Here is a 26,202-nt window from a genome sequence, read left to right as displayed (position 1 = left end):
TGTAAGATATTTTATAAACAGAAATATGATGCGCACATAGTAACTGTGACTGGCCATTTAGTTGCTTTGTGAAATGCTGCATAATATAAACAAAAACAAATTGATCACTAAATTTAATCTAGTCACTTATGATGGAGCATGATAATGTGAGAAAATAGAATGTGTACATGTATGTGTAACTGGGTCACCATGCTGTACAGTAGAAAAAAAATTGTATTGGGGAAATAACAATTACAAAAATAAAATAAAAATTTAAAAAAAATCTACAAATGTTTTTCCTTCCTTTTAAAATATATGCAATGACAATTTTTATAAAATGATTGATTCAATTAGGAGAATGTCATTTAATAAAGAGCACAATAGGAATTCCTGTCATGGCTTGGAGGAAAGGAATCTGACTACTACCCATGAGGATGCAGGTTCAATCCCTGGCCTTGCTCAGTAGGTTAAGGATCTGGCATTGCCATGAGCTGTAGTGTAGATCGCAGATATGGCTCGGAATTGGTGTTGCTGTGGCTGTAGTATAGGCTGGCAGCTTTAGCTCTGATGTGACCCCTAGTCTGGAAACCTCCATATGCCATGGGTACTCACCCCCCCAAAAAAAAAGACAAAAAAGAGAGTACAATAAAAGTAGAATACTTCACAGAATTGTCATAAATGTAAATTTAACTAGTTCTTTTTATTTCCATTTCATTGAATAACATACTACTTGAGTTTTTTGCATTATGTCCTTCCCTTGCAAACAAACTTATCTGCCCTTGCTATGAACTGTTTCTTTAGCCACTTTTTAAATTTCTATTTTCTATAAGATACATTATTATTATTTTTTTGAACCTACCACTCTTCTTTTTTTACCTTGCTTTCACACTCTTTTTTCATTACAATATGGTAAATTATAAAGACCTCTTGGTCTTTGTTCTCTTTAATCATTTTGTAGCATCTGGCAATATTGACCATTTCCCTTTGGATATATTTCCTTCTTATCCAAATACTGTTCCACTCAACTGCTCATTCTATCCCATTTTCTCTTCATGACAGAGAAGGCAATACATTTCCATTGATTTATTTAACAAACATATATTAAATGTCCCCTGTGTGTCAGCACTTTGTTAATGATAACACAACACTTATTACCAAAAGAACTTACTATTTTGATAGGAAGACACATATGCAATGAATGCAAACATAGGATCACTTTTCTGGAAGTGAAGCACAAGGAAGACACTGAAAGAGGAAAGTATTCTAAATAACAACATAAACATCTAGAGGGTTAATATTTCTTTTTGATCCAAAAAGCATTAAGGGAAAAATTAGATACCATATACTAATGAATATGGGGAGAATTTCCCTAACATTTATTCCTTTGTAAAGCAGCGGAGGAATAAGTTCAGCCATGAATCATGGATAGAAAAATCAGAAAATTTAAGTCAAGAATTTACCTTCTCAAATCGTATTGCTTTAGAGATTCCTATGACAATTTCTCATTTTTTTGTAATTATTTTATCTTTTAAAAATGATCTAATTGGTTAAGAATTATATAATATTTATATAATATTCTTTTTTCCTCTTCTGGTACAATGTATACCTAATTCAAGTGCACTAGTCTGCTATAGCACAAAGTTTTTATTATGGCTTTTGTGATAGGATGTCTCCTGCCACTCAGACTGCTCTTTCACAGTTTTTGAGGACTTCTGCATATAAAAAATAATCCTTCATGACAGTTTCCTCCAATTTACGACAGCAATTTCTTCCATATCTGCCTGTTTTACTTATAACCATCATTGGTAAAAGGGAAATGTCTGCAATCCAATATAGATGAAAATGAATAGTACTGGAGATTAACTATAAATATAACCTTGTTAGAGAAATTATATCAATTTGAGGCATATCGTCTCTTGAAAATAGACAAATGCTACAGACTTGAATCATACAGTTTACGAAACAATGTAGTTTTCTCATCTCCTTCAGCAAAATCAAAACCAACTTCCCTTCTCTTTCCTCCCTTCTTTCTTTCCTTCCTTCCTACTTACCTGCCAAAACTTCCCTCCCCCCTTCATTCTTTCTTTTTATTGCTGTAAATTAATCTATGCCTCAGTTTCCTCATGCATACCTCATCAATCATCCTAATCTCTCACAATTGCAAAGATTAAAAAGGAAATGTTTTTCAACAGTGTCTTTCACAGTAATAAGCACTATTTATGTGTTGAAATATAATTTTTTTCATGTCTATTGATTCCTTACAAGACAAGTATAAACTTCTGTGCCTTATGTTGTGAGTCAAGTGCCATGATTCCCTTTCTTACACTGTGTATAATGGGCAGAATTCACCTTAGAACTGTCAATGCCCTAATGGCTGGAAGCTATGAATATATTACCTTAAATGGCAAAAGATAATTTGCAGTTGAGATTTAAGGTTCAGGACCTTAAAATAGGGAAATGTTCATGCATTATCAGGATGAGCCCAATATAATTAACTAAGGCCTTAAAACGCTGTATACTCTTTTGGTGTGGAATTGAGTGAGATGCAATAAGGAGAAAAAGAGAGATCCCAGTCACAAGAATACTGACACCAAGACAATTTACTCATCACCACTACACTATTGAATCTCAGACGTAATGAGAAAGACAGAGGGAGAAAGAAAGAGAAAGAATATGAAGGAAGAGAAGGAGGGAAAGAGCAAGCAGTGACATAAGAAAAATAATAATACCTTATTCCCAAATAAAGACTGTAGAGATACTATTTAAAATAGCAACAAAATTCTAAAATGCTTAAAAATGGATCTAACACAAATTACACAAAACAAAATTGAAAGAAAATTAAAAAGCATGACTGAAAGATATAGTAGATTTTCATTTGAAGCAAAACAAAACACGATAGCATTACAGCAAATGGTTTTCAAAGCCTAATCTGCTATTATGAAAAACACAAAGAATATAAGGCAATTTTTACATTGTCTAGATCGACATATAAAAATATACTAATTAAAATCTAGCTTTTTTTCCCTGGTTTATTTATTTATTTATTTATTTAACCATTGATAATGGTTGTGATAATGGTTTGTCACAACCTTTTATTTATTTATTTATTTATTTTTATAATTTTTTTAAAATTTTCCCACTGTACAGCAAGGGGGTCAGATTATCCTTACATGTATACATTACAATTACATTTTTTCCCCCACCCTTTCTTCTGTTGCAACATGAGTATCTAGACAAAGTTCTCAATGCTACTCAGCAGGATCTCCTTATAAATCTATTCTAAGTTGTGTCTGATAAGCCCAAGCTCCCGATCCCTCCCACTCCCTCCCCCTCCCATCAGGCAGCCACAAGTCTCTTCTCCAAGTCCATGATTTTCTTTTCTGAGGAGATGTTCATTTGTGCTGGATATTAGATTCCAGTTATAAGTGATATCATATGGTAAAATCTAGCTATTTTATACAAAATTATAGAACTAAATTAGGGGACTAGAATAAGGTGTCAGATATTTTGCTGTCATTTGAGAGATGAAGCCTTACGAATAATCAAGAAAAAACAAATAGATTTTCCAAAAGTTAGAAAAGCTGAATACATGAAAAGAATACATCAGATATCATATCACTCAAAATCATATAAATATGGAAACAATTAAGGCTTTAGAAAATAAAACTCGGGTAAAATGCTTTTACTGGAGTTCCCGTCATGGAACAGCAGAAACGAATCCTACTAGGAACCATGAGGTTGCAGGTTTGATCCCTGGCCTTGCTTAGTGGATTAAGGATCCGGCATTGCTGTGAGCTGTGGTGTAGATTGCAGATACGGCTTGGATCTGGCATTACCGTGGCTGTGGCATAGGCTGTTGGCTACAGCTCCAATTACACCCTTAGCCTAGGAACTTCCATATGCCTGGGTGAGCAGAAAAAAAAAAATGCTTTTACTTCGATACATGGAAACATAAACTTAAAGTGCAAAAATCAAGTATATTAAAGAACTGACAAATTTTACCATGCTAAAAATAAATATTTTATAAAGTAAAAAATATTTTGTAAGCAAAAGACAAATGAGCAAAAAATAAGTAAATTAATCATTATAGAATTAGGAATGATGCAATTCATGGGAAAAAAAAAACCCAGAATAATCAATAATCAAAGGAAGAATTCCTCGTATTCATATAAGAAGATTCTGTGGAGCAAAAGAAATTTTTTCCTCGATCTATATGTGTCAAGAGGAATGTGTTTTCAAAAAATTATGTTAAATGAAAACAAGTTTCTGAGACATGATAATAGGACAGAACTTATGTGAACCACATACATTCATAGAAAGTATCACCATAAAGTTTATAGTTACACATCTCATTCAATATATAGAAATATGCACCAGGACAATACATTGCTCTCTTAGTCCAATGGAGAATGGAGCTGGGAGAAATACAAATTAATTTTGAGTTTGTGGATAACTTGTGTCTCTAATAATCTCTGTGCTTTTAATATTTTGAAAAAAATAAAGTGACAAACTAGAGGAACAATCTTTACAGCTTTTTGGCTCTTTTTGCAATACTATGTTTGTTACTGAACTCACGTAACAACTGCCTGCCTGAGAGGTGGTTACTGGTAGAAAAGGAAATTTTTTCATCAGAATGCCAGCAGTCTGGGGAGGAGACGGATTCATGTTCCCCAGAAAACTAGCTCTTAAGATTCTGCTCAGCCATGAAAGTTTTTAAAGGGAAACAGAGATGGAATCTCAGTTAATCAGTGAGATAGGATATCAGACTAGCCACCATTTCCCACTGTGTGAGGACTCTGTGATCTTTCTTTACATGCGATCTTGTTCACACAAGCATATTCAGGAAATTACCAAAGGGAAGCTAGGGAAGAGATCTGGTCATCTGGTAATTACCTATTCTTTATTTCTACATCTTTGATCTAAGAAAAGAACCAACAGGTTAGGTAAAGTATTGTGTGATTAAAAAAAAAAATGAAAAGACTTGAAAAGAGTGCATGGGCCTGACATGAGTAGAGCATGGGGATGCAGGTTTATCGTTAGTTACAATATAGCTTTGCTAAAGTGACAAGACAAAAGGCCACTCTCACAGAAAGCTCTTTCCTGCCAAGAGATGCTTACATCTTCTCATTAAAAAACATGGCAATACATTTTAATTTTCAGTAGAAATTTTGAAAAAGTCTGAAGTTTAAAAATTTTGGCCTGATTTCTGTGAGAATATTTATATTTCCAAATTGGCTTAGAATTAACTCCTTGTTAACCACTGAAAGGTGGTATAAAGCAAGCAAAACTGCAAAAATATATCATGCATGATTCAGTTAAACTCTGTCTTACATTTCTAGAATGTCAGGTGGTAGTGGGAACTTTATTTTATTCTCAGATAGAAAAATATTTTAGGTTTGAGAACTTTTTGTTCATTGGTTGATTGATTCTTCCTTTTTTAAATTTTTTAAAAATTTCATAATGATTTTTATTTTTTTCCATTATATCTGGTTTACAGTGTTCCGTCAATTTGCTACTATACAGCAAGGTGACCCAGTTACACATACATTTATACATTCTAAGGAAACGGTTAAAAAAACAAAACAAAACAAAACAAAAAAGACAACTTACAGAATGGGAGAAAATAGTTTCAAATGATGCAACAGACAAGGGCTTAACCTCTAAAATATACAAACAACTTACACAACTCAACAGCAAAAAAGCCAACAACCCAATGGAAAAATGGGCAAAAGACCTGAATAGACATTTCTCCAAAGAAGATATACAGATGGCCAACAAGCACATGAAAAAATGCTCAACATCTCTCATTATTATTATTTTTTTAAATCAACAAGTGGTGCATATATATTGACTGAACCAGGTTACTCATATTTGGAACTAAAACAGTGTTTAGAAAAGTACTACCGTGACTTTTAGAACTCTTAGACTTTTTTTTCCATTTTATTTAGACACAGAAAGAGATTTTTCTGACTAATGCTGAAGATCTGCTTGGAAAAGACCACAGAAATTTTTAAACTCTGACAGGGTTTGAGAAGAAGAGATATGTGAGTAACAGTGTGACATACTGGCAAGTCTAAAGAAGTAGGCGGGTCTATTGAATAATACATTCCTGTTGTATACCATGGAAATCTCCCTTTCATATCTTAGGCATTCGTTGTTATGCCATCAAAATGATCCCTTTACCAAGGTTTGAGTAAAATAGTATTTGTAGGTAGCATTGAAACTGAGCAGGGCCCTGTGGTGCTCCTGGCACAAAAGCCTTTTTGCGTCCCCCATTTCGTGTTCTTAGGAAATGGGCCTCATTCAGCCACCATGACCTTTCCTGAGTTCCTAGGGACAGGTTCAGACAGTTGCTGATCAGGGAAGGAAGGAGATGCAAAGACAAGGATGGAACAGTCAAGCAACAATAGTATATAGCCTTAGGGAAGGATCCTGGTTCCCTCTCAAGGAAGACACATAACAATATATGCATCTTATACACTTATGGGAAAAGTTATATTCCTTACACTTCTTTTAGAAATTTATACTTTAAAATTGAGCATCTGAGAGTCCTTCCTTGTCCTTCTCCCTGACTTAATTGCATCCTAAAACACAATCACCCATAAGTTAAAGATTAGGCACTCTGAGCATAATTGCCTGTGGGTTAAAGATTTTTAGTACATGATGTTTTTCAGGAACTTTCCTAGTTTGCTCTAATCTCTGATCAATAGCCCTTTTTGCAAGTACTTTCATTCTAGGCCATAACCCAGAAGACCACGACCATGATCATACGGAGATCTCCTGACTCCAGCTTTGATGACTAAGATTCCCCCAAAGAAAGCAGAAGGCATGTGTGTCCCAATCCTAATTCTTATCTTAACACCTGTTTTTCTCCTTTTTACTATGAAACTCCTCACAATTCTTTCTAATGCTGGGGCACAACCTTTAGGATATTAGTCTGCTGTGGCTTCCCTTTGCCTGGCAAAGCAATAAAGCTATTTTTTTCCTCCTTTACCCAAAACACTGTCTCTGCATCTCAGTTCGGCACCGCCAGACAGAGGCCAAATTCTAGCAACAGTAACAATTATGATAAAAATAAACACATTATTTAGATTTCTCTAAGTAGATGGGTAATAAAAAGTTTAAAGTATAAAAAGTTATATTTTTATTCTTTTTTTTGCAGTAATCAGAAACTTGAATTATCCTAGTTGACAAAATTGCAAAAATGTGATGTGTGTGTCATTATAAAATGTTAAAGTCATGTTTAAAACAATTGTAATCATTTGTTCTTGACAATAAAAAGTCATAATCACTCATTTTGACAACACAATGATAGGTTCTTTTTATAGATCACTCAGATGTTCTAAGAACTTAAGGAATTGCAGTTAACTGACTTACATTTAAATACCATTTCTAAATCATAGACCTGTTCATATTTTTTGATCAATCTTAAAAATGAAGCACTAATACATAATTTAGGTATTTAAAATGTGTCAATTTTAAAAGCTGAATTGAACAGAAATACTATTTAGAAATCAAATGAATCTTCTCAAAGTTGATGCAAAATAAACTTTTCTTAAAAATACCCCAGTAATTTTTTACTATTTGTTTATAAACATAGACTTTTATTTGCTCCTTTTTTCTTATATAGAATTATATTCCTAATAAATATAAAAGTACTAACTATAGGCTTAATTAAATTATCTAGTGATATTGATTATATATTTTAATATCCTTGTAAACTTCATTTGCCTATAAATCTTTCTAAAAAAACTGAATATTTTTATTAGCTAAGGGACATCTTGTATGGTCAGTGGTCCCCTAGAGGACCATGCAATTATTGTATTATCTTTTCATCTATATACTTGTAAAATTTTGTCTATATTCCAAGTAATCTTATAGATTTTTGTTTTGCTTATCTTCATATGTAGAAGTCGCTATGATTAACCATTTTTCAAGATAAATTCATACTATTTTCATTAAAATAAGTGCATTCTCAATCAATGAAAACTTAGAGCATAAGTAGCATCATGTCATCATCTGAAAATGACCTAAAAAGTATTCTTCATACTGGATCATTTAGAAGATAGTTCTGCTACTGTTTGCTCATTTTAAGAATTATTAATTTTTAATGTTTTCAAAGCTCTCTAATTTTTCATAAAATACTTTATTAGGGTGTCTCCATTAAAATTATTCTCTCCTACAAAAAAACTAGAAAAATGTATTACTGGAATTTCCTCTCAAGACAGAAAACATCTAATAAGCAAAATTTATTTTGACTGGCAATGATAAATCACATTTTAAAAAGAGACAGCTTCTGTGGGAAATAAGATATTTAGATTATGATTTAATTATCTATGTAGTCAATCTAAACAATTCACTGTTTTCCTGTATTCCAAATATAATTCACATTTTGAGCAGACAGAAGTATTAAATTACTGTTATCCACTACTGCCATGATTGTATTTTGCAAGAACATTACATTATGAACAATATGTGACATTAAAGACTCAGCTGAGCAGAGTTTTCTAGCTGATGTACAACTGTCTGACTCATTCTGTTACATGCCTTGCTCTTATACACAACATTTGAAGTTCATGAATAGAAAAGGAAATAGAATTCTAAAACAAAGTATGTTCTTATATTTAGTCAACTTTTACGACAATCTGTGACTCTTACTTCACAGGGTGAATTCCTATGTCAGCCTTAATAAACATTGTGTGATGAGGCAAGACAGTAGTGAACAATATATTTTTTAGTATTGCTAATTTTGGTAAGAATGGTTTGCCTGTTTTAATTCTTCAGATTTTTTCCATTATGTCCATGACATATAATAATGTCATTTGATAATATAATATTTTGCTAAATTTTTTCTTTAACAAAAAACACTCTACAGTATTTAATCATTAATATAATCTATACCAATCACGATGTCTCAGTACAATTATCTCTCTGCTATTAGGCTAAAATCTAGTTAATGAGGAAGACCTTTCCTAATTAACAGAGTTAGTGTTCCCATATTTATTATTCTACGAAGAGAGAAACTCTTTCTCATGAAAGGAAATTCAAATAGTGTGTATGTGTGTGTGTGCGTGTGTGTGTGTGTATGCCATGGTATGCTTGGTAAATTTGCAGTCTTTTCACTTGTGTGACACACATCTACCGCATAAGTGATTCGCATGGTGCCCAGAGGTACAGTTAAAGAGGGCAAACTGATGGCATGAATGCTTGTTTGTATAAAGCTCTATTAATAATAAAGTAGTTCTCTCTTGTGGATTCGGGATATAGTGCTTGTATCTAATAAATGGTGGGCATAAAATTAGGCAATTCTTTACTAAGAAAATGTGAACTTCCCGAAATATATATGTATCCCTTGGCTCTTTGTAATGATTGTCTCAGAAGGATAACAGTGAAAATATAATAACACATTAAAAATAAATTTTCTACAGTATATTGTTGGAAAATAAATAGGGAAACTCCATTATGTCTATTTCAGTACATTGTCATTTTTAAAAACAATCTATGCTGATAAGATACTACTACAAATTGACCCACTGTGCTAAAAATATGCTATGAAAGGAATAACAAGACAGAAATTTTATATTTATCCTTCCATTTAGCAGACTTCTTATAGCTTGATGAGCTTAGCCTATGTTTGAGAGTCATTTTCATAATGTATTCTTTTATATGCATATGTGTAGTATTTATGATCATAGCTATAAAGTGTTATACTTCTTTTTTAACCAAATTTGAATTATTTTTACCTAGTGTTATATAAAAATAAAAAGTACTTAAGAGGAGTTAAATTCTGATTAAAACTAGTGGCTTGAACAGTAAGTTCTACAATATTTGCAAATCACTAAAACGACCATAACGGAATTTTAAAAAGTATTTCCCACAAGGACAAAACAAAGGAGAGGAAAGAACAGCCATTACAGCTACATATTATACATGTATTAATATATATTACACCTATGTATATTATATATACATATAAATACACACACACACACACACACACACATATATATATATATATATATATAAATAGATGAATGGATACTGGACTTCCCTGGACCAAAATCTCTAAAACCAAAAAGGAAAACCAATTAATATCATAAATATGCCAAATATCGAAGAAAGTATCACTAGGGGGATATGATGGAAGAATAAGCATGATAGAATTATGCGACAGTTTTTTTTTTTTTTTAAGAAATAAAACAGTGTATCTATCAGGTTAACTCTACAACTGTGAATAGTCCTCTACCTCTGAGAGAAGTCTGGAGGTTTAATCTCTGTAGATGATGAGAGAAAATATTTCTGGACATCAGGCGCACTGAAGGTCTCAAGTAATACACTCTAGACTGGACATTAAATGAATGCTCTGTTTCATATATAGACCACTGCTTTCTCCATGTGTTAAGCACAACATTGGTAAGCAACTGGCTTACAATCCACTTAGAATACTGGAATAATATTCTCCCTGAAAGTGATGAAACCAAAAGAAAATTCATAAAGATACTGTGATGGAGCATGTGTATGTGTCGGATTGACTGGGAGGGGTCTTCTTCCGTCAGACACAAATATTATGCCTGTAATTATTTTGACCTCACAAATTTTATAAGAACAAAATACTAGCTTCCATTTAATGGTGTTACAAGGCATTATAGACCCTGAAAAGTTTCAGTCGTTCATAGATCAACTTGAATTAAAAACTCTGTTAACCTTCTAAAGTGAGTAGTTGCAATAAACATCTAATTAAAAAAAAGAAAGTTGATTTTCATAAGTAGTTGTTGGACATATATGTGTACAAAAGACTGAATGTTTCATATACATAAAATGTTTCTTGCATCTTTCAAAAAGAGAGGGCACAAGATTCCTGTGAAATGCTCATCCCTGGAAGCAGATGGTGAAGACTTTGAATCACCTCACTACTTAGAGCAAAAGAGAGGCTGAAACACATGTATCTTAAAAACATTCCCAGTGTCTCTGATGTTTGATGTTAAATTTTTCAATAATCCAAAGAAATTAAGGGTGGCTTCTAGAGCTTTTACTTCAAAATTCTCAAAGAACACAAGAAATCCCTGGCTGAGTAAAAAGTCAGAGCTTTCCAAAGAGCTTAGAATCCAAGGTAAAGGGGAATCTTCCAGGCTAGCTGGGGTGGCATCTACTACTAGCAGTAAATGAATATGATATCTTTATTCTGACTTTTTCCTTCTAATCTATTTCACCTTCGGGGCTGAGAAAATATGTTAAAATTTAGGTATTCCCCTCACCCTCATCCTAGGCATCCAAAATATTATTGGACATATTTTGACAGGATATAATGTACCTATTTTTGTAATTTGACATGGCAGTCAACAGTTTTATTCCTATCTTTCAATAGCCCCAGTCCATACATGCTTGTTCTCCGTATATTCTTGCCCCCAATCTTAGCAAGATCGTTTGGAAAGAAATTAGAGCCAACAACTGCTTGTTTTGTTTGGCTCCAGTAAAAAGAAATGATCCTAAACTCAAATTCTATCTACTAATTTCCAAATTCTATCTACTAATTTCCAAAAAGTGAAAAATTCTGGTTTTAATAAAACTTTGAAATAAAGGAATAGCAAGAACCACTATATCTTCAATCTTGTAAAATTATGCATTTTCTTTGTTTATATGATATAAAAATCCCCTGGTATGTGTATAATACACTGAATGTAGTTTTAAAATAACATATAACATAGGTGGTAAAATGTTATGAAATTTATTTGAAAACTTCCTAAATCTCTTTCTTATTCAATATTGAGGGTTTAATGGGGGGGGGGGGGCTGCCCCTTCCAGCCATGATGAAGTAACAATTCTTACCTGAAAATCTTGGAAAAATATATGGAAAAAAATAAATGGGAAAAAATGTTTTCAGAAACAAGCAAACAAGCAGCACAAGGCAGTGATCACTCAGAGTGAAAAGAAGCAATGTGAGCCCAGGGACTGTCTCAGCAAACTGCCTACAAGAGCCCTCAATCAAAGCACAGGGAGTGAGACCACAGCTATTCTACTCCTGGCTCTAGCTAGAGTCTTTCAAGCACATGCATATGCAGCGAGGGATGTGAGGGTGTTTATACTCAGAGCTTTTGTATTTACATCATATGGCACCCTTCTTTCCAGGTTTCTCTCCACAATGACAGCCCTGAATCCCTCTGACACTTTAAGAAAATGACAGTGAAGATTTCCCAGACAGCTCTTACCACCCCTTGCTAATCAACTGGTGAGTGGTGTTAAATGTGGACTTCCACCTTAGCAGATCACTTCTCTCATGGATTAAACTTTTTTCCAGATTCTGTGTGACTTTAGGTCATTCATATTCCACCAAATAATTTTTATTTTTTGGTCCAGAATATAATGGTTATCAGAGTTAACGTTAAGTCCGAAACAAGTCATGTTAAATTGCTGTCCTTATAATTGTTTATACATGTTTCTCAACTTGAATTCGAGCATACATATTAAAATATACATATTTACTTATATTTACTATAAAATAGTACTGCTTATCAGTCTACAACCTAGTACTTGTATTGGAAACATTCAAACTCATTTAGTAATGTAGAGTCTCAAATATTTCATTTTATGATAATATTTTTTTTAATCTGGGTGCATTATGAGAATAGGTTCAGAGTTGCAGTCTCATTTTATATAATCTTTTATAATTTTAAACATAAAAGGTAGCAAGCAGGATGGGTGATATTTCCTTGTGGAAACAATCTTTGACCAAGCTGATTCTACATCTTGTCCATTTACTTTGAATCTAAACAAATTGTTACCAGTCAACCATAAGTAGTCCAGTTGGGGACACAGACAAATGAATCCAAAAGACATGAACATGTAAAATAAGTACAGATTGAAATGACTGCCATGGGGAAATACACAAGTATTATGAGAGGTAGGTCCTTCATGCAATGTTCAGAGACAGCTCTTGGAGAGGTTGACATTTAAGTGCCAATGAGAAAGTCACTTTTTAACACTTTGATGGAATGTCTTCCATGCAGAATGAACAAACAATGCAAAGACCCCGAGGTGGGAATGTTCTCAATAACTGGAATCTAGAGACCACTATGATTAGACTATCATGCGAAAGTAGCATGAGGTGAAAGGGAAAAGATCAACACAGACCAGATATAAAGATCCTTATCTTTATGGCATAGACTAGATTTTTAATTGAAAAAAATTACTAGAGAGTTCCCGTCGTGGCGCAGTGGTTAACGAATCCGAGTAGGAACCATGAGGTTGCGGGTTCGGTCCCTGCCCTTGCTCAGTGGGTTAACGATCCGGCATTGCCGTGAGCTGTGGTGTAGGTTGCAGACGCGGCTTGGATCCCGCATTGCTGTGGCTCTGGTGTAGGCTGGCGGCTACAGCTCCGATTAGACCCCTAGCCTGGGAACCTCCCATATGCCGCGGAACGGCCCAAGAAATGGCAAAAAGACAAAAAAATAAATAAATAAATAAAAATTAAAAATTCTTAAAAAAAATTACTAAATTTTTATAAGAAAATACGATTTAAACTTTTTAAAATATAGAAGACAGGATAAGATAGCAGAATAGAAGGACTGGAGCTCACCTTCTCTCATGGAAACAACAAAATTACAACCAGATGTGGAATAACCTTCAACCAAATGGTAGAAGATATCCTACTCCAGAAGACAAAGAGGAGGCCACATCGAGATGGTAGAAGGGGTGATTATGTGATATAAACAACCTCTTACCCAAAGGGTGGGAAGCCCACAGACTGGAAAGTAACTGTATCACAGAGACTCACCTACAGGAGTTAGAGTTATGAGCCCCACATCAGGTCCCCACGCCTGGGGATTTGGCATTGGGATAAAGAGCCCCTGGAGCATCTGGCATTGAAGGCCCAGTGGGGCATATATGCAGGAGTTCCAAGGGACTGGGGGAAACAGAGACCACATTCTTGAAAGACACACACAGGCTTTCATGTGCACTGGGTCCCAGGGCAAAGCAGAGACTCCAAAGGAATCTGGGTTGGAGCTGATTGCAGTTCTTGGAGGATCTCATGGGAAAACAGGGGGTGACTGTGGCTCATCGTGAGGGAAGGACATTGGAGGTAAAGGTCTCAGAAATATTCATCAGCTTGTGTTCCTCTAAAGGTGGCCATTTTGGGAAAATCTGGCCCCACCGATAAACACTGAGAAGCCCAGGCCAAACAATAATCCAGGTGGGATTACAGCCCCACCCATCAGTAAACAAGTTGCCTAAGGACCCCTCCCCCCCCAGGCACACAGCTGCCTCTAATCTCACCCAGAGGCAAAGCCCAGCAGAGGCATAAGAATCAGCCCCACCTGCCCATGTGCAGGCACCAGTCCCTCCCATTAGCAAACCTACAGCAAGCCCCCATATCAACCTCAGCCACAAAGGGGTCAGACATCAGAAGTAAGAGAGGCTACAACTCCACTGTCTGCAAAAAGAAACCACACCAAAACCTATAAAAATGAAAAGGCAGAGAACTATCTCTCAGATAAGGGAGCAAGAAAAGACCCCAGAAAAACAGCAAAGTGATATGGAGATTATCAGCCTCCAGGAAAAAGACTCTAGACTGATGATGGTGAAAATAATGCAAAACATTGGAAATAAACTGGAGGCAAAGACTGACAATTTACAGCAAATATCAAGCAAAAAATACAAGTTTTAAAACTTAAAGCAAGTAGAGATGCAAAATACAATAAAAAATAAAAAATTCATTAGAAGCAACCAACAGCAGAATACAGGAGGCAGAAGAATGAATAAGTGAGGTGGAGCACAGACTAGTGGAAATCACTGATGTGGAACAGAAAAGAGAAAAAAAGATTGAAAATAAATGAAGACATACTAAGAGAACTCTGGTACAATGTTAAAATCACCAACATAGGTATTATAGGGGTGCCAGAAGGAAAAGAAAGAAAGAGACAGAAAAAATATTTGAAGAGATAATAGCCAAAAACTTCCCTAATATGGGAAAGGAACCACTCACTCAAACCCAGGAAGCACAATGAGTAACATATAAAATAAACCCAAGGAGGAACACCCCAATTCACCTATTAATCAAAATGACCAAAATTAAAGACAGAGAAAATATTGAAAGCAGCTAGGGAAAAGAAACAAATAATATACAAGGGAACTCTGATAAGGTTGTCATCAGATTTTTCAGCAGAAACTCCACAGGACAGAAGGGAGTGGCATGATATACTTAAAGTGATGAAAGGAAAAAAACCTCCAACCAAGATGACTTTACTATCAAGGCTTTCATTCAGATTTGAAGGAGAAATCAAAAGCTTTACAGACAAGCAAAAACTAAGAGAATTCAGCAACACTAAATCAGATTTACAACAAATACTAAAGTAACTTCTCTAGGTAGAAAAGAAAAGGCCACAACTAGAAACAAAAATACCACAAATGACAAGGCTCACCAGTAAAGGCATATATATATATACTACAGATAGGAAATCATCCATGCACAAATATGCTACCAAAATCAGAAACATGAGGAGAGTACAAAGGCAGGACACTGGAGATACACTTGCAATTAAGAGACCAATAACTTCAAACAATCTCATATATATACAGACTCCTATACGAAACTTCAGGATAACTTCAAAATAAAACTCTACAATTGATACACACAAAAATAAGAAAAATCAACTCCAATACAACACTAAAGATACTTATCAAACCAAAAGAGGTGAGAACAAGAGAAGAGGGGAAGAAAAAAGAGAAACAAAAACAAATCCAAAACATTCAATAAAATGGCAATAAGAAAAAAAATTCCAATAAACAGAAGTCCAAGACCAGATGGCATCACAGGGAAATTCTATCAAACATTTAGATAAGAGCTAACATCTATCCTTCTGAAACTATTTCAAAAAATTGCAGAGGAAGGAACAGTGCCAAACTCATTCTATGAGGCCACCATCACTCTGATACCAAAACCAAAGATAACACAAAAAAAGAAAATTATGGGACAATTTCACTGATGAACATAGATGCAAAAATCCTCAAGAAAATGCTAGGAAACCGAATCCAAAAATACATTAAAAGGATTGTATATCATGATCAAGTGGGATTTATCCCAAGGATGGAAGGATTCTTCAATATCCACAAATCAATCTGAGTGATGCACTACTTTCACAAACTGAAGAATAAAAACCATAGGATCCTCTCAATAGATGCATAAAAAGCCTTTGACAAAATCCACCACACATTTCTGATAAAAATGCTTCAGAAAGTGGGCACAGAAAGAACTTACCTCAACATAATAAAGGCCATATATGACAGACCCACAGCTAATATCATTCTCAATGGTGAAAAGCTGAAAGAATTCCTGCTGAGATCAGGAACAAGACAAGGATTTCTGCTCTTGCCACTACTATTCAACGTATTTTTGGAAGTCCTAGCCACAGCAATCAGAGAAGAAAAAGAAATAAAAGGAATCCAAATTGGAAAGGAAGAAGTGAAACTACCACTATTTGCAGATGAGACTATACCTAGAAAATCTTAAAGACCCTATCAGAAAATTGTTAGAGCTCATCAATGTATTTGGCAAAGTCATAGGATACAAAATTTAATACACAGAAATTGACTGTATTTCTATATACTAACAATGCAAGATCAGAAAGAGAAATTAGGGAAACAATCTCATTTACCATCACATCAAAAAGAATAAAATATTTAGGAGTAAACCTGTCTAAAGAGACAAAAGACCTTTACTCTGAAAACTATAAGATGCTGATGAAAGAAATCAAAGATGACACAAACAGATGGAAACACATACCATGCTCTTGGATTGGAAGAACCAATATTACCAAAATGATTATACTACCCAAGGGAATCTACAAATTCAATGTTATCCCTATCAAATTACCAAGGACATTTTTCACAGAACTCGAACAAAACATTTTAAAGTTTGGTTTTTTTTAAGCATAAAAGATCCAGAATAGCCAAAGCCATCCTGAGAAAGAAAAATGGAGCTGGAGGAATCAGGCTCTCTTGCTTCAAACTATACTACTAAGCAACAATCATCAAAACTGTATGGTATTGGCACAAAGACAGAAATATAGATCAGTGGAACAGGATAGAAAGTCCAGAATTAGACCCACACACCTACAGTCAACTTATCTATGACAAGGGAGGCAAAAACATATAATGGAGAAAAGACAGTCCTTTCAATAAGTGGTGCTGGGAAAACTGGATAGCCACATATAAAAGAATGAAATTAGAACACTTCCTGACACCATGCACAAAAATAAACTCAAAGTGGATTAAAGACCTAAATTTAAGACCAGATACTATAAAACTCTTAGAGGAAAACATAGGCCAAATACTCTCTGACATAAATGACAGCAACATCTCCTCAGATCCACCTCTTAGAGTAATGACAGTAAAAATGAAAATAAATAAATGGGACCTAATTAAACTTAAAATTTTCTGCACAGCAAAGGAAACCCTAAACAAAACGAAAAGACAACCCACAGAACGGGAGAAAATCTTTGCAAATGAATCGACTGACAAGGGATTAATCTCCAAATTTTATAAACACCTCTGCAGCTCTGTACCAAAAAAAAATAAATAAATAAACAATGCCATCAAAAAATGGGCAGAAGATCTAAACACACAATTCTCCAAAGAAGATATACAGATGGCCAAAAAACACATGAAAAGATGTTTGACATCACTAATTATTAGAGAAATGCAAATCAAAACTACTATGAGGTACCACCTTACACCAGCCAGAATGGCCATCATCAAAAAGTCTACAAACAATAAATGCTGGAGAGTGTCTGGAGAAAAGGGAACCCTCTTACCTGTTGGTGGGAATGTAAATTGGTGCATCCACTGTGGAAAACAGTACAGAGATTCCTCAGAAAACTAAAAATAGAAATATCATTTGATCTAGCAATCCCACTCCTGGGCATCTATCCAGAGAAAACTACGACTTGAAAAGATACATGTACTTTGATCTCTTTGGAATTCATTTGGATTATAATTATTATTATAATGTAAGGATTTAGGTTAGGAAATTGGTTATTTCACAATCCATCTGATTATAAAGATTGATATTTATCATGCATCTTAAAGTAACCTATCAAGGTTTCTATACCTTTTAAGTAAATTCCTCCTACATCTACATCTTTTTTTTAACATTTTTATTAAACTGTAGTTGATATACAATATTTCTTCAATTTCTGTTGTACACCAAAGATCAGCAGCCAATACCACAGCCAGGGCTGGTAAAAAGCTATTATCTTATACATCTAAATACTTGTTTAAATGTTCAGTTTCAACACTTTTGATATTGATTTGTAAATAGTCACTTCTCCAATTCCTTATATACTCCCCTTTCCTGTCTCAGGATCTCTGGACTTTCTTGTGATGCAAAAATTAAGAGTGTTAAAACCTGCATGATATCCCTCATATTTGGAATCTGATTTATGGCACAAATGAACCTTTCCACAGAAAAGAAAATCATGGACTTGATGAATAGACTTGTGGTTGCCAAGGGGGAGGGGAAGGGATTTGGATGGACTGGAAATCTGGGGTTAAGAGATGCAGACTATTGCCTTTGGAAATGGATAAGCAATGAGATACTGCTGCATAGCACTGGGAACTATGTCTAGTCACTTATGATGGAGCATGATAATGTGAGAAAAAATACATTTATGTGTAACTGGGTCACCATGCTGTACAATAGAAAATTTACAGAACACTGTAAACCAGCTATAATGAAAAAAAAATCATTATTAAAAAAAAGAACCTGCATGGTAGGAAATATCCAGAACTCTGTTCTAGTTTTATGATTTAGTGCTTGTGTTTACTCAAAATGCTAAAGCCCAAGCCATGTATTTTGCATACTACACAAGCCTGATTTTTTTTTTTTTTTACAATTATTTGCTTTTTCTCTAGCTAAAATTTACTGGCTAAATTCATTACACCTTTTCCTAGATCTAAAAAATTTTATTCAAGAATTCTTTCTTGTGGAGTTCCCGTTGTGGCTCAGTGGTTAACGAATCTGACTAGGAACCATAAGGTTGCGGGTTTGATCCCTGGCCTTGTTCAGTGGGTTAAGGATCCGGCATTGCCGTGAGCTGTGGTGTAGGTTGCAGACGCGGCTTGGATCTGGCGTTGCTGTGGCTCTGGTGTAGGCCAGAGGCTACGGCTCCGATTTGACCCTTAGCCTGGGAATCTCCATATGCTGCAGAAACGGCCCTAGAAATGGCAAAAAGACCAAAAAAAAAAAAAAAGAATTCTTTCTTGTGATTACATTAAATATAAAGATACATTTAAAGACCTTAAATAGCTTAGTTCTTTCACATAAAGCAATTTTATCCTAGGTTTTAAGATAGAATGTTATGTTAAGTTCTATACATTTCTGAAGAATTTTATATTTCTAGATTTTATATTTTAAAAAATGTTGATGGAGATTATTTTTAAAGATAGAGTTGCTAAGCAGCACTATTAAAATTTAAGGAAAATATTCCCTCTTTAACATTTATTGGTGCAACAGGCCACCTTACTGAAATCTCAGAATTTTCCACTGGTTTTCATTTTCTTATGCTTCATGTTTAATCTAATTATTTCTTTGATAAATATTTATTATCAGGAGTTCCCACTGTAGTGCAGCAGAAACGAATCTGAATAGTATCCATGAGGATGGGGGTTCAATTCCTGGCCTTGCTCAGTGGATTAAGGATCTGGTGTTGCCGTGAGCTGTGGTGTGGGTTACAGACATGGGTTGGATCTGCTGTTGCTGTGGCTGTGGTGCAGGCTGGCAGCTGCAGCTTGGATTTGATCCCTACCCTGGGAACCTCCATATGCTGTGGGTACAGCCCTAAAAAGCAAATATCTCTATTTCTATCTATCTATAATTGTTATTCCTTATTTTTGTATTTCTATTTCTTTTGTATATATTATAATCATCAGAGTCGATTTATGGCTTCTTTCTGTGCAACTGTAGAATTATGCTCTCTTACTCCCTTCAAATCAGATATGACTATGAGGCTTGCTTTGAACAATACTAATAAATATCATTTCCAGGTGAAATCTTTCTTAGCCAGGAAATAAATGGCCATGATTCCTACTCTCTCATCAGAAATAAAAACTTAACAGGTAGAGATTAATGTTACATAAGCTTTGGAATATGGGTGACTAGATGATATGTTCAAAAATATAACTAGGCCTGTGGCATAAGTAACATATTAACATTTTAAAGAACATTAACTTTCATTTTCTTACATCATTGGAATTTGGGGATTATTTGCCCATTATTTTATCATCTTATCTACTGGCTTTGACAAGGACTTCAAACTGATTAGAAATACTTCATTGTGCCCTACTTAATGAATATTATGTAATCCTGCATCCTGCATACATTCAATATATAGTATGTCTAGAAGAAACTATAGAATATGCTAAATATGTTCAGTATAAATTCCTGCTTTCAGCTCAAAGAAATTTTCCTTTTTCCATTTTATAATTTTTATGAAGAAATGTATTTAAATTATTCCATTCAGAAAATAAAATGTTATGTCAATTTTTGCATATATAAATTTATGCATACCGATATTTCTATTTAAGAAAACAAAAGTATTTCAAATTAGGCAGAATTGAATCAAATTATATCATCATATATGTATGCTTTATGTATGGTACATGCACGCACACAAACATTTGCTTTCTTAACTGCTTGAAGGGAGAGGTTTACTGCTTATTTTTAAAATGTTTTTTTTGTATATCATATGCCCAGTATCTAGTTTAATAAATACTTCTTGATTTAAGTTCTAACTGTAAATGTAACTATGTATCTAGTAGTTTCTATACTTTTGATGTGGTCAAATAATTTGCATACTTAAAATATGAAAGGTTGTAAATCTTTGTTTAAAAATTTAAAATAACATTTAATTTTCTTTTCAGCCATAATAAAATGCTGATATAAGCAGGGATTTAAATAACTATATATGTGTGTAATTCTCTGCTTATAGTTTAATAAGTACAATTATTATTTCATGAGCCCTCATTAACTTTTATAGTGGTTTTTCTACAAATATAAAATCACTGACCATTTGATGTACCAGAAATTTTTATTTTCAGATTAATATAAACAATTGCATGCACAGGGCTGCAGATATATTTTTGTAAGAGCATATTTTAATTGAGTTTGAATGCCTAGGCAAGGAGATAATAATTAGGATACCAATCTAAAATCAATCACCCTTATCCAGGACTATTCATTTATGCTAATCTTTAAGACTGGAGTCTTTAAAAAATATCATATACATCCTGGGCATGAAAATCTGCAGGCAATGGATTTATCCCAAGTCAAGTGGTCTTACCTCCTTTTTATTGAAATTTTCTTGTAGAAAACTTTGCATAAAACTTGGGAACTTGCCTATTGGCCAACTAACTCCAAAGCTAACTATGCTCTACCTCCAGATATTTAGAAACAACATGTTCTCTTCAAAACTGGTCAGTTTATGAGGTAGAAAATGAATTTCCTACTCTTTGAAATAAGTTCAATGGGTGTAGCAAATAATTTTTAGAAATGTTATGTAATACAAGAATGATGTAAAACAAATGAGATTATCAGATAGCAATAGATGAAAAGCAGGAATACAGATAATTTACAATATGGCAAAATAGCTAATACCCAAATCACAAACACTCTAAAAAGTGTAATTCAATTATAAGTAGAGTTAAAATAATAGTTATTAATTTATGTAAATGTATCATATCTAGAAGAGTTTTCCTTGTATATGTCTGGAAGTTTCAAGCAAAGAATCTTAAGGGAGAATATACTCATTCTTAGATGTCTTGTGGATTATTTATAGTCTCCTTAAAAAATATAACTACAGACTATCTTGATATTTTCACGGTAGAGGGCCCTGAGCAGGAAATCAATTATCGGGTTATTTCTTCTCCTTCCTTTTAAGCCTAAAATTCCAAAATTATACTTCCACCTGTTCCAGGGTTTTCAGATCAGTGACTTGATGCCATTAACGATATGGATTACCTCTCTGTGATACCCAGATACCACATGCTACATTTTTAATCCTAGATTCCTAGGAAGGTAAATATGAATGTTCAAGGTGAACCAATCAATTGGTCCTGGGAGACCAGTTCCAAAATCCGAGATATAAGAGGAACCATTATTGTGAACAGGGCAGTGTCTTCCAGAAAATACATACTGAACTCTTCTAATACATATTCATGAGTTCTATTCTGACTACATATCATTGTTTACCTTGTATCATTGCTTCCCTATCACACCATCCTGCAGATATTCTGTTCTCCAAGTTTCTTGATCTTACCCAACTATTGTCTCAACTGTACGCTTTTCACTTGTTTCTTCTAACTGGAATATGTCACTCTGTACTTCTTGCCGCATTTAACCTGAGAGACTGGGGGTGCTCTGCTGCATGCTGAACTTTGACAGGTAAATTACCCTGTTGAAATTAGCATCCTCCCCATGTGTGTTCTATCACATCACCCTTTAACCATTCTGTAAATAATTTATTAAAATCTGTAGTTGGAGTTCCTTGGGGGCCTAACAGGTTAAGGATCTATTGTTGTCATTGCTGTGGCTTGAGTTTCTATTATGGCATTTGTTCAATGCTAGCCCAGGAAACTTCTGCATGCTGCAGATGTGGCCAAAAATTAAAAAATAAAAATAAATAAAATCTGTAGTTTTATTCTTCATCGAAGAAATTTACAGGTTTACAATTTTTTATTTGTTTTTGTTTTGTGTTTTTCTGATTTTGCCATCAGAATTCAAGATCTGTAAAGAGTTTTTTATCCTCATTTCTGGTATATCTCCAGCCACAAGTACAATCAATATATTTGCAATGAATACATTTAAATAATTCAGTAGTGAAAAGTAAGCTTGAATTTATGATTCCTGAATGTTCTCCCATTTTACAAGTTTAAAACAGAGAATTATTAACTATGTTAAGCAATTAAATATAATTGATGAATACACCAAGTTATTGATACTAAAAATGAAAAATTATACATTTCATTAGTATTATCAAGAGTTAATGTCACTGTGAAGATATCTTCATTTTCATATTACCATTAATTTTCAAAATTCTTGTATACAGTGTAGTGTGGTGAGAAGCCCAAGATTGTGGGGTCTTGAAACAAGCTGAGTTTAAATCCTCACTTGACACCTTCTCTTTATGTCACTTAATTTCTCTGTGACTCAGTATTTGTATCATGAAGAGATAATAATAATAATAATACATGTATAAAATGCTTAAAACATGAAAAGATGGCTGTAACTTTGTTCTCTTTTTTTTTAAGACTTAAATCTTTACTAATCATTTGTTCACATATCTAAAAATGAACTTCAGAGAGAACTGACTTCTTAGTAAATTGCTCATAAAAGTGATGATCCAATGACAGAATTTATTATATCTTCATGATTAGGTCCCATGGTAAATATAACAATAATATTTGTATTTAAATTTGAGCCACACTTAACCTAAATCAATCAGTACAGTTACACTGATGTCTTTATTTTGTAAATCACGGATTTATTTTCCACAACATAATTCTAACTCCCTTTTCATCTACTTAACAATAAACTCCCCTTCAACTTGAACAGAGGAAAAATTTACTGCCTTTTAATAGCATGTGATTATCTTGTTTATTTATGCCCACAGCCAAAAGGATGATTTTGCTATTTATATTCTATGACACATACTAGACAATAATTGTCATTCTACACCAAAAGCCTCACTTTCATTTTTACTCAAAGCAAAATATGTCTTTTTTATATTAAGAATAGAGAAAATGGAAAGAAGCTGTAGCCTAACCATTTGAATCCTGGGGTAAATATTAAGAACTATGTCTAGGAACCTGATGTTTCATTTTTTTTTTAATGTAAGTTTTATGCTAAATTTTATTTTCCTTTTAAAGCAAAGAAAAATTTCATCACAATTGTAGAAGTATGATTGAAATGATTTGCTCACATAGGAAAATCATTTGTGGTTGTCATGGTTTAAAAAGTTTGTTTTCAAAGAGAAATGTAACCAATTTCATAAATTAAATTGATAATAAGGATTAGAAGGAATGTTGAAGTTATCAGGATAAGAACAGTAAGTGTAAAGATTTATGAGAAATTATCTGCATAAAAATGACTATAAATTTCTCAAATTTGGGAAAAAACATTAACTTATACATCAAAAAATCCATTGGACTCCAGATAAAACAGAATCAAAGAACATCAAACTCTCCTGCACTGTTGGTGGGAATGTAAATTGGTACAATCACTGTGGGAAAACAGTATAGCGGTACCTTAGAAAACTATACATAGAACTATCATATGACCCAGCAATCCCACTCTTGGACATATATCCAGACAAAACTTTCCTTGAAAAAGATACATGCACCCACATGTTCATTGCGACACTATTCACAATAGCCAAGACATGGAAACAACCTAAATGTCCATTAACAGATGATTGGATTAGGAAGATCTGGTATATATACACAGTGGAATACTACTCAGTCATAAAAAAGAACAAAATAATTCCATTTGCAGCAACATGGATGGAACTAGAGACTCTCATACTAAGTGAAGTCAGTCAGGAAGAGAAAGACAAATACCATATGATATCACTTATATCTGGAATCTAATATATGACACAAATGAACCCTTCCACAGAAAAGAAAATTATGGACATAGAGAACAGACTTGTGGTTGCCAAGGGGGAGGGCAAAGGGGAGGGAGTGGGATGGACTGGGAATTTGGGGTTTATAGATGCAAACTATTGCCTTTGGAATGGATAAGCAATGACATCCTGCTGTATAGCACTGGGAACCATACTAGTCACTTATGATGGAGCATGATAATGTGAGAAAAAACATACATGTATGTATGACTGGGTCACCATGTTGTACAGCAGAAAGTTGACAGACCAGCTGTAATGGAAAAATAAAAATCATTATTAAAAAAAAGAAAATCAAATGGAGACACATCTTAACAACATTGGGTGAAGCTAAGCCTAAGGAGAAAATATTGAATGCAGCAAGAGAAAAATGATATATAATGAATCAAATAATGGTTCAATTTTCATCAGAAATAACAGAATCCAGAAAACATTAGAATGACATATTCAAATGCTGAAAGACAAAAACTGTCAACCCAATATTATTTATACAGTGTAACAATTCTTGAAAAATGAAATGGGGGTGTTCCCATTGTGGTTTAGCAGGTTGAGAACCTGACTAGTATGAAAACCATGAGGATGTGGGTTTGATCCTGGCCTCACTCAGTGGGTTAAGGTTCCTGTGAGCTGTGGTGTAGGTCACAGATGTGGCTTAAATCCCACATTGCCATGGCTGTGACTTAGGCTGGTAGCTGAAGCTCCAGTTTTACCCCTAGCCTGGGCACTTCCATATACGGCAAGTGTGGCCCTAGACAGCCAAAAAAGAAAGGAAATAAAGACATTTTTAGACAAACCAACAGTGAGATGAGAGAGAATTGTCAAGCAGACTTATATACAAGAAATTCTCAAGGAAAAATTGTTTAAATGGTGCCAGATGGTTGCTGAATCTACAGAAAGGGGAAAAAAAGCACCAGAATTTGTTATCTTAATTTAGTTTATAGTCTTAGAGCTATTTAAAAAACATGGAAGAATTAAGTACATCTAATTATTTTGTAATACATAAAGTAAAATATTTTTCAAAATGTAAGAGAAATAAATTGCCTGATGGCACTGTATTTAATTTTACCTGAAAATATAGTGCTCTTTGTCTGAATTGAGTTATTTATAATTTTGGTATCATTCACTTAGCTATATATTTTACATGCATTCATCGAAACCCATTGAACACATTTTCTTTTAAAAGAGAAAACAGAGACAAATTTAAGCACATGCTAATAAGCAATCATTTACAAGTTTTTTTCATTTCATTTAACAGCTTTTTATAAGTCCATTTTTGTCAAGTCTTTGAGTTAATTTTAATTTGATACACAAGCACAATCTCTTTCATAAATACAATTTTATTAACCTTTGTGAGGAAAGCATGATAATTCTAGAAATTTCGTTTTTGAGGAAAATCCCTATTCACATTATGGATTTAACTGTGTTCCCCCCAAGTTCATATGATGAAGTCCAAGCCCCCCGTACCTCAGAATGTGACTGTAGTTGGAGATGGGGCCTTTAAGGAGATAAGGTAAAATGAAATTATTTGGATGGGCCCGAATCCAACAGGACTGGT

General features: G+C 33.9%; 2 long non-coding RNA genes across 7 annotated transcripts in view; one reads left to right on the top strand and one right to left on the bottom strand.

Annotated features, from left to right (window-relative positions):
- LOC146400378 (uncharacterized) overlaps positions 1-26,202 on the bottom strand; it is a 444,118-nt gene that overhangs the window by 49,263 nt on the left and 368,653 nt on the right. The window lies entirely within an intron of this gene.
- The window catches only part of LOC110262073 (uncharacterized), a 453,546-nt gene that overhangs the window by 404,925 nt on the left and 22,419 nt on the right, over positions 1-26,202 (top strand). For 5 of the 6 annotated variants that reach the window (XR_014812297.1, XR_014812295.1, XR_014812298.1 and 2 more), the window contains one exon: positions 12,106-12,205. The exons of the other annotated variant lie outside the window; for it this stretch is intronic. This is a non-coding gene — a long non-coding RNA (uncharacterized LOC110262073). The remainder of the gene's footprint in view (positions 1-12,105; positions 12,206-26,202) is intronic. 6 annotated transcript variants of the gene reach the window in all.

Source organism: Sus scrofa, chromosome 8, assembly GCF_054392235.1.
Source record: "Sus scrofa isolate SSC_HxYL_T2T_F1_AM1 chromosome 8, Sscrofa_HxYL_maternal_Yorkshire_Landrace_v2.0, whole genome shotgun sequence".
Lineage (NCBI taxonomy): Eukaryota > Metazoa > Chordata > Mammalia > Artiodactyla > Suidae > Sus > Sus scrofa.
The sequence above is the reverse complement of the archived record's forward strand: the minus strand, read 5'-3'. Positions and strand labels throughout refer to the sequence as shown.